This window comes from Leuresthes tenuis, unplaced genomic scaffold (assembly GCF_036924035.1).
Source record: "Leuresthes tenuis unplaced genomic scaffold, fLeuTen1.0.hap1 SCAF_15, whole genome shotgun sequence".
Lineage (NCBI taxonomy): Eukaryota > Metazoa > Chordata > Actinopteri > Atheriniformes > Atherinopsidae > Leuresthes > Leuresthes tenuis.
The window spans coordinates 3128740-3138383 of NW_027325369.1; positions in this window are offsets into that span (position 1 = coordinate 3128740).

Consider the following 9644-nt stretch of genomic DNA (forward strand, 5'->3'; position numbering starts at 1 on the left):
GTGTGCTTTATTTTTCATGACTCTAGAAAAGATATGTCCTTGTGGATATGTAGCTGTGGCTCAGAGCTCTTACTTTTCAGGGAAACTGTTGCAATATCCCACTTTACCCTGACATCACTTAGCAGGCAGCCAACTGTCAGTGTTTATGTTATTGTGAGTCTGTGGCTGCATGAGACACACTTAGAACAATTAGAAAAATAATGCTAATGTGTAGAGTCCACAAACTGTGACAGTCAGTGGGGAATCTGTGGGCTGTCAGGCTTTTAGAGTCACAAGAAAATGGGGCTATTTTACAAAACCAAGAGCCAGTCATCCTGTCTGAATTTAGCCATTACTCATGACAGAAAAGGCAAATCATTTGGAGATTTTTTTCCCCTGTAGTTAGGCCTGCATCTTTTTACACTTATACCATGTTCTTACATGTTTTATTTTTTATTTTGATCAGTCAGCTGACCCCAATGTTAGTGAGTCATTTTCACTACTATATCATTTTAGTAAGACTGCTGTTCATATAGTCACAGGCTTGAATGAATTGATGTATTTGTGGAGCTAATTGGAAATGGATCATAAAGTTGCAAAGACGTTTTCTGATAGTAGTAATGATAAGGTCAATATATTTTGTACAGACATTTGACAATAGGTGTTCTCCTTAACCCTCAACAGCCTACCAAACAGCACCCCCCTCCCACCAGCAGTGCAGACCATAAAGCAGAGGTCGGCAGGCTTAAAGCGGGCAAACTCCTGCATGCCAGCCTGCTTCCAACAGGAACATCTTTTCCATTTCCACATTGGTGCACCACTCCAAGACATTACAGCACTCCAGTACAGTAAAAACACAGACAGTCAGAAAGAAAGACACAATAACTTGCAACATTCAGGAAAAATTCAGTGTTTCTCTCAGGCTCACGGACACTGCTGTTTCAAGGTCATTTGGGACCTTCTTACAGCCATGTTGGAGCTCACCATGTGCTGCAGCGATATGTTTAACAGCCAAACAGGCTCTGTTCTGAGGCTTGATTCTGTGTTCCTGCCCAGAAAGGGGAATCATTAGAATCCATCGGAGAGCCTGATGTAGAAAGCAGTTGGCGTGCTTCACTGTGAGGGCGTGAGACTTGCTGCGTTGCTGAGCAGTCAAGCTGTTGTGATTCTGTTACTCCAGCTGGCTCGGCTCAGGGTAGAAAGTCCATTTGCAGGACCAGTCATAGTTTAGATATTGTCTGGTGACTCAGCAAGATTATGGGCTGATGTGGGAAAGGACTGGAAAGGACAGATGAGATGGGGATGATGGACTATTTGATTAATAAAGGAGACGTTTTTCTCTAATATGTGGAAACAGAAGGGAGTGCATGTATATATAAAATGTTACATTTAAACAGGGAGAAAAAAATCCCAACAAGAAAAAAAGTTGCATAATATGTGTACAACCTTTAAAATGACCAGCATTTCAGTTAGCTTTTTTTTAACTGGCATGTGATCCCATCAAATAAGGCCTATTATGCAATTAAGGTAAACAACAAAAGTACATCAAAAAATGAATAAATACATCTGAAAAATCTTTTGCATAACATGTGTGCAAACCTTTGGGAGCTGAGAAGAACAGAAGAGAGGAAGAAGGGGGCATTTAGAGAGGCATGTGCGCTGAGCGTCGTAGAACTTCCTTCACGGTAAAACAGAAGTCATGTGTTGCAAGAAAGATTTCAACCTAATTACAGAGAAAGACTGAAAAAGTGAGGATCACCAACCTCCTGCAGCATGGGTGCCTTTGCACAGTATGGCCTCTCCATGTTCCTGAGCAACAAATACGAAACACTTAGTGCTGAGGTACCAGTACCCACAGGGGCCTGAACAGCTGTACAGTCCTATTATTGAAGTAGTCACTTTCACGATGAAACAGACTATCATTGTGTGATGATAATCAAATGCTCAATAAATACCTTATTCATCCCAATGCAAAATGAAAATGTTGCTTTTCTTCCTCATAAGCTCTCGTTGTATATGGTTATTGTTGCTGGTGGGAATGACCTCCTGTACTGTTCTGTGTTCTGTGGAGCCGAAGAGGCCTCTGGCTGATAACTCATCCTCATCTGACTGAGTCATGCAGTGCTGTCCCCACAATCACGCAGTTGTGTTCAAGAGGCCTTTATCAACTGTCGTTTTTACTATTTTTCGTATCAGATACATTAAAATGATCGCAAAATAATCACACATTTCTTTCACTATTTTCAGTTACAGCTTGCTGGGTTAGTAGGCTAAACTTTTGAATGTTTTGAAGGCACATTAATCATGAAACCTAGTGGTACAAAACAATGTACGATTTTGGTTAAGATAGAGCTGCCAACATACTGTGATGTTTCTCCAATCAATCTTTCAAATTGTGCACAGGTAAGAAGCTTCAAATTCAGTCCTTTACCACTAAAACAGAATAGGTTCCCAGGTGTCATTAAAGTTCATGCTGAAACATTCATGTCTTTCTCTCGAGTTAAATTTGTACAATAACACCTCAGTGGTTCACAGTGAACGCAGCTCCGATTACACACACAGTTTAGTTCACGATTCTTAAGAGAAGCACAGCAGGGCTGCAGATTCGTCCTGGACGAGCCGTGAGGGAGCTGCAGGTACGAACATGAGAAAAACTACAATAGTTGAGGCGTTAGGTCTGTTCTTGCACCCAGTTTAAAGTGCGTTCTCTCTCTTTACCTGTAGCATTTCAATACACGCTGCAAACACGGCAAACTAAAAATGTTGCTTTCAGCTAGCGTCATAACGTACACCACCATTATTTCATTATTTCATTCATTATTTCTTTCACTACATTCATGAGAACAGCTCAGCACAGCAGCAGAGAGTAAAGAGGGACAGGAACAAGAGAGATGCAGTGCAGCGTAATTCTGTTCTATGTTAATACAACCATTTTCATCACCACCATCAGTTTTTTTTCCCCTCTCTGTGAAAGGAGTTGTGCAGGGGAATAATTCAACCCCCCACATGAGTTGACAGGTCTGCAAAATGTGTTGGAAATGTAAAAGTATCATCCATGCCAATGCCGGGATACAGGTGTTCCTAATCGAACATTGTACTGTAACAAAATGAGCACTTTACCTGTTGGTGGTGGAATATTAAGCATGTAATGTTCTGTGGATGGGAGAAACACATCAGCATGACAAAAGGGCCTCGCACTGACTGTTAGTGAATGCGACAAAGAGCTTGAGAACAGGGGATGAGAGGCATGAAGAAGGAGAGAAACATGTTTTTAATGTTTTCTTAAATACTTTGATTGTGGTTGAGATGAGGCATCACTCTTTGGATAACTAGATGTCCTGCACTCTGAGGTTAACACAAAAAGCGCTGGAAACCTGGGCTTAATGGCTTGAAGAAAAACAAAACAGATTTAGTCTTTCTCTATCAGTACAAATACATATTTTTTTCTGTTTACATGACCGTTTTATTTTTCTTCCATGAGCCTGGTCTCAAGGCTGTGTCGTCACCAGAGCTGTCTCATTAGCCAGGCTGCTTCTTATGAATTGACATTTTTCAAATAGAGTTATATCCAACTGAACTGAACTGGACTGAACTGAACTGACCTGCATTTAATTGGTCTGTGTCCAAATGGAAGTGTATTAAACTTGTTTTGAGGACCCATAATGGCATCCTGTACATAATGGCATCCAGTCCTGTTAGTGTACAAATGGAAATACAAGTCATATTGGCCTTTACATATCAGGAAACATGTAATTCCCAAGACTTTTGTGTAGAAATGACCAAAATTCTCATAAAAAGGGAGGTGTGATGGATGTTGCTACACACAGTGCTTTGAGCCAAACACCTCAAGATCAAGACCGTTAGAAACCGTTAGGTTATGGAGAGCCTTGATGGTGAGAAGGAGAATCCTGTAATTTAGGCGGTGTTTGATGGGTAGCCAGTGCAACTCTTGAAAAACAGGAGTGATGTGATTTATGGAGGGGGTTCTGGTGATGAGTCGAGCAGCTGAATTCTGTGATCTGAAATTTTTAAGTTGAACAAACTGAGCACCAACCGTACTCAGTTTGTACGGTAGGAGAGGTATGACTTAAACCAGGCGAGGGCGGTCCCAGTGAAACCAAGTGAAGCAGGTCTGTCAAGGAGAGTGATGTGAGAGATTGTGTCGAATGCTGCACTGAGATCGAGGAGGATGAGGATAGATAATAGTCCAGAATCAGGTGCCATAAGAAGGTCATTTTTACCAGGGCTGTTTCAGTGCTATGAAGGGGACGGAAACCAGACTGGAACTCTTCAAACAGATGTTTTAGAGTTAGGAAAACAATCACGGTTGGGGCTAAAGTGCTCTTTTTTTCACAAAACAGCAGTCACGCTCATGGACGCCATTTTTACACTTCACATGCAGTTGATCTCACAACCACTACAGGACCACATATTCTTCAATAATAGCTATAAATGAAAAAAAAATGGATGGACATTCAACCCACAGGCACCTTTTGGGGAGGAGGGGTGGGTGTGGTCCAGGATGTTTCATCATAAACAGCAGCTGTGTGAAACTTATCAAACTGCAAACATGGTCAAGCCATACACTGTTGACATAAACAGCTGATGATAAAGGTTCCACTACTTTCAAACTACACTATTCCACCGGAGATAGTTTGCACACAAAAACGATGTGTTTCAGATTTAAGAAAATCCTTAAATATTATTTTAGTGAATCAAACAGTATGTCAGAATGCAGTGTTGTTGTAGTCATTTGAAATTGTTTATCTTGTTTGTTACCATGGAAACCACTGCATCTCTCAAACTTCTATGACTCTGTAATTTGTGGGGACACCGTTAACCGTCAGAACATAATTTACACATAAAAGGTAAGAAAAGGCAATTATTTCTCATTTCTTAAAATGTATTTTCTACTTCACAAAAAATAATATTGATTCAGATATTTGGGTGATGTCTTCTTGTAATTACTGTTGTTCCAACTTTTTTAGTTTTTCCTCCATTTTATTTCTTCTTTATTCATGTCAGAACCAATTCGGGGACTTTCCTAGGAATTTCTAGCTCAGGATAAGAGGAAGGCCAGCAGCAAAATGATGTCCTTGGCAGAGGTAAGTCATCGTACAGCTACTGTGAAAATCCCACAGCGAAAACGATGGAATTTTACACTCTTGGAGAATGTTCCCTTCAGCTGTTTTATTTGGTAGAAGAAAGAAAAAGAAATCCCAGATATCTTATCTAGTAGACATTGGACTGGTGGCTGCCTGCTGCAGTAGCTCTGGACACATTGTGTCTTTCGTTACGTCTCCTCCGGATTTTCTAATGAGATTTTTTTCTGTGAAGACAAGATTTTGAAACATTTTTCTGTTTTGGTTTGAAAGATGTGCTGCTGGAATGGTTTCTGGTTACTCCGACCCCTATTTTTTTTCTTAACATCTGTTAAAATGCATAACCATGGCAACAGGAAAACGGCTGGCATGTTGGAGGAGTTGATTTAGCTTTCCAATGCCCAAATAATGCCAGGAATAAGATCCCAATTACAGATAAGCTGAAAAAGAGATGTCAAGGATTTGGAGCAGATTCAAAATAGAAACAAAGGAGGAAGAAGTTTGAACCATTTCTTCCCCTGATCATCACGATGGAAGTGTGAGATCATTAGAAGATAAAATGGACAAGCTTGGAGCCCTGATGAGTGTGCAGCAGGAACATCAGGAAGGCAATATTATTTTTTCACCTAGACCTGGCTGCAGAAACAAATTTAACACCCCTTCCTTCAGCATTCAAACTGTACGGTCAGACAGACACTGTAGAGAAAGGGAAACAGTGAAGGAAGTGGAATTATTAACAACAGCTGATGTAACCCTGGGCTTGTCACTGTAAAAGGAGTGCTTCTGCACTGTGAACCAAGTTCCCGTTCATGCTGACGGCTGAGAGTTCCCGTGTTACCCGTCAACACTGTGTGGCATCATCAGCTAAGTTGCTGCCAAACTACCAAATTAACAATGCAATTAACTGATGGTGATCTCTGAATATTTCTACCACATCTTCCTTTCTGCTACACTTCAACTTTCTAAATGTTTGTCAGCCGATTCTTTATTTTATCCATCTATAGAAATAGCATTTCTTTAACAACAACTTATATGGCAGCAACATAATTTCCTTTTGAGGATTAATAAAGTATTATTGGACTGAACTGAATGAATTCAATTCAACAATACTTTAATATTCCCCCCGAAGGGAAATTATATAGCTGAAGTATTATTATAATTAAAGATATGCTTTTGTTATAGATAGGCGACAAATCAACTGACAGACATGTGATCTCACACTTCCCATGATGATCAAGGCAAGAAACAGAAACCCTCTTTTACCTTTTTCTCAATTTTGTGCCTGCTCATGAATTCATCTTGATCTGGGGTCTTATTCCAAGTGTTACTTGGGCTTTGGAAAGCTCAGTTAGCTCCTCCAACAGGTTAACAATGTGTTGTTATGTGTCAGAAGTCATTCGAGCAGCACAGCATCCAAACCAGCACAGAAAATGTTTCAGAAATCTGTGTTTTCACTGAAAGGATTTTCAGCTCCGTAGAAAATGTCAAGAAGACATAAAGAAAGACACAGTATGTCCAGAGCTACTGCAGCAGCCTGCCTGCCTCTAAGGCGGCACCATTCTGGAAGTAAAATTATTGCTAGCTGAACTTTTGCTTTGTAAATATACTTACATATAAAAAATATAAAATATATTAAAAAAAAATGTGTACATTTGTTGTAATTTATGACTAAATTTTCAGGAGCAGGAAAAAAGAAAGTATGGAACCACCTTTAAATGTGTCTTTCTAAATAAATACCTGCAGTATTTTAAATCTAAATTTGTTTGGACACAATGCCTCAATGTGATAATGCCTCTTGCCACAGAGTATTCAAACTTTTCTTCAGGAAACACAATGACGTGGCCAGCAAACAGTATGAATTCAAATCCAACTGAAAAATGGTGGAATGGAAGAGAATAAGGTTCGTGACAAGGCTGCATCCTGCACAGCTGATCTGTGGACTGCTGTAAAAAGAAAGTTGGGAACAGACTGTAGAAAAATATAGTTTTTCATTGGTGATGTCCATACCTCGATATTTCAATCAGTAAAAAGCCACAGAAGGTGCAACAAAGTAAGGACAGATTTTTTCCTGGTTCACGGTTCTCTATTCTATTCTTTTACTTCATTGAAAAAAAACTTCCATTTGACTGAATTACAACAACTGAGATAGGCTTTACAAAGCTAGATGTTTAGCTGTGAAATAAGGTGGTTCTGTGTCTTCTTTATTCATCCATTTAATTTTTTCATCTTCGTTTTAGAAATAAAAAAAGGCTGATGCTGAACATCTTCCACGTGTCGATTCCGTCATTTTTGCCCAGGGGTTGTGTTTCACAAAGTACTGGGATACCGTGTTACTCTACGGAGTTATTTTTGTCTTCATTAGCATGAATCAGTAGATAAAACTCATGCAAGTATTTCACATTCTTATTTATTTCTTTTCTTTTAGGTTAAGAAGTTTTAGAACTTCTTGAGGGTCAAATTGTTGGTTAAAAACTAAAAACCAGTTCAGCTGTATAACAGTTTAAGTAAGCTCATTCCTTAAACTTTTATTGCATAAGAAATTCTAAACTAAGCCGAAGCTCGCTCCATTTTTAAATGAGTAATTATGAAGCAGTTTTCCATTTAAACACATCTTCTCATACTGTTTTCTTTCTTTTCTTTTTGCTTCATAGAGCCAGTCCAGCGAACCGCCACACAGACCTCATCACGAGGGACTAGTTTGCCTCAGAGACAAACTACTGGATCAGCTGACCAACACCGTGAAAAAAAATCCACGCTGCTGCCCCCAGTGTGGGAAGAGTTTCACTCATTCAGGGAATTTGAAATATCATCTACGTATCCACACTGGGGAAAAGCCTCACGCCTGTAACCGGTGTCAGAGGAGTTTCAGGAGCTTGGGGAACCTGAGACGTCATCAGACTATCCACACTGGGGAAAGGCCTTACACCTGTGACGTGTGCAAGACCAGTTTCAGGCTGTCAGAACACCTGAAACGTCATCAGCATATTCACACCAGAGGACGACTTTACCTCAAAGGGAAGATGGAGCCGGGGATTATGACTCGTTTTAAGCAACCACTGGCCCACTGGAGAAAAGCCACAAATCTGTGACCAGAGCGGGGAGGGTTTGTTTCAGTGTAGAAAACGAGCAACAGCTTCTCTCATTAAACAATATCATCATTATGCAGTCAACATCAAGCGCCACTTGCCTTTCCAGCTGCAAACAAACGCCTGCAAAGGTCTCTGAAAGAGTACAGTTCAGTGAAGCTGTGCTTTGGTTACAGAGCTGCTGCGGGTTCATCTGCTGCGCTGCTCGCACATGCTCTGCAAACCAAGCATTCGCCATTTAATGCTAACGTTTTAACATTAGAGAATGAAAAAAAAACAGCACGTTTGTCAGACTATTCAGGCATGTGCTTACTGGTTAAAGGAGAGATGGAAGTGAAGCAGTCACCCATTGTCCTTCTAAAAACATACATTCATTTTTTAAATAAAGTGCAGAGATCCGCTTCCTGAATAACCCTCGAGAGTGTCAGCAAACAGACGCCTCACAGCAATATTTCTGTTCAAAATTAACAGAAAGCAGTCGTACCCAAAGATGGTCACAATAACTGAGGTTTTTTATGTCATGTAGTTGAGGGATTTGTACAACCAACCTCTTCTTAAGTACCGCACTTCTGTGATCTATCTCAGAAAGGTAGCTTTTGCAAAGAAAGAAACAGAAAGTTCTTGTTTTAAATATGTTCAACTGACTTGTGCCACTGTAAATGGTCGGGGACATTCATCAGTTGCATGTTGCTGCATTTTATTTTCACCGATTAATCATTCAAGCCACAGAAATGGTAAAAAAAAGAACATTTCTTTTCAGCCACCTATATGCTACTTATTATGTGCAATCAACGAGCCAAAATCTAAAGATATTCGGTTTAATGTCATGTAAAGCAAACAAAGCGAAACCCTCCAACTTTTCAGCAACTGGTGAATTTTAGCTTTCTTGCTTACTTGGAAAAAAACCCGACAAAGGTGATTATCACTTGTCAAAACAGCTGCTGAATACGTTTGTGCCCGTCAGCCAAATAATTCAACAGCAAGCAGTTCCACAAAGACAGGGAAAAGCACCGGAAAGAACCGGAACCTGGATTATTCCGCTTTTTTAAGTTCATAAAGAAGACGCTTCAAGATGCATTTAAATAGCGGATTAACTCTGGTAACAGTAAAATGTCCTCAAGTTCAATCTCCAGCCCTTCCGTGTGTCCAAGTACCCTTGGGCAAGACACTGAGCCTCCACGCTACCCCCAATATGTACATCGGTGCTCGACAAAAATATATACGGAGTGCAAATACACAGTATGACAAACACTAAGTGTTCGTGTGAATAGGTGAAGGGCAAACACCCCATACAGCCAGTTGTACAACCTACAGAAGCATGGACCGTTTTCCATTTGAAGGACAGGAACACAGCCATGAACAATGTTAGCTGCAGGAGTTGCATCAGCTGTTCACACAAAACATGCTTCAGGGCGAAACAGCGCTGTGCCCTACCATCATGTTTGGAGGAAAAGTCATGAGACACATCTGACTTCAC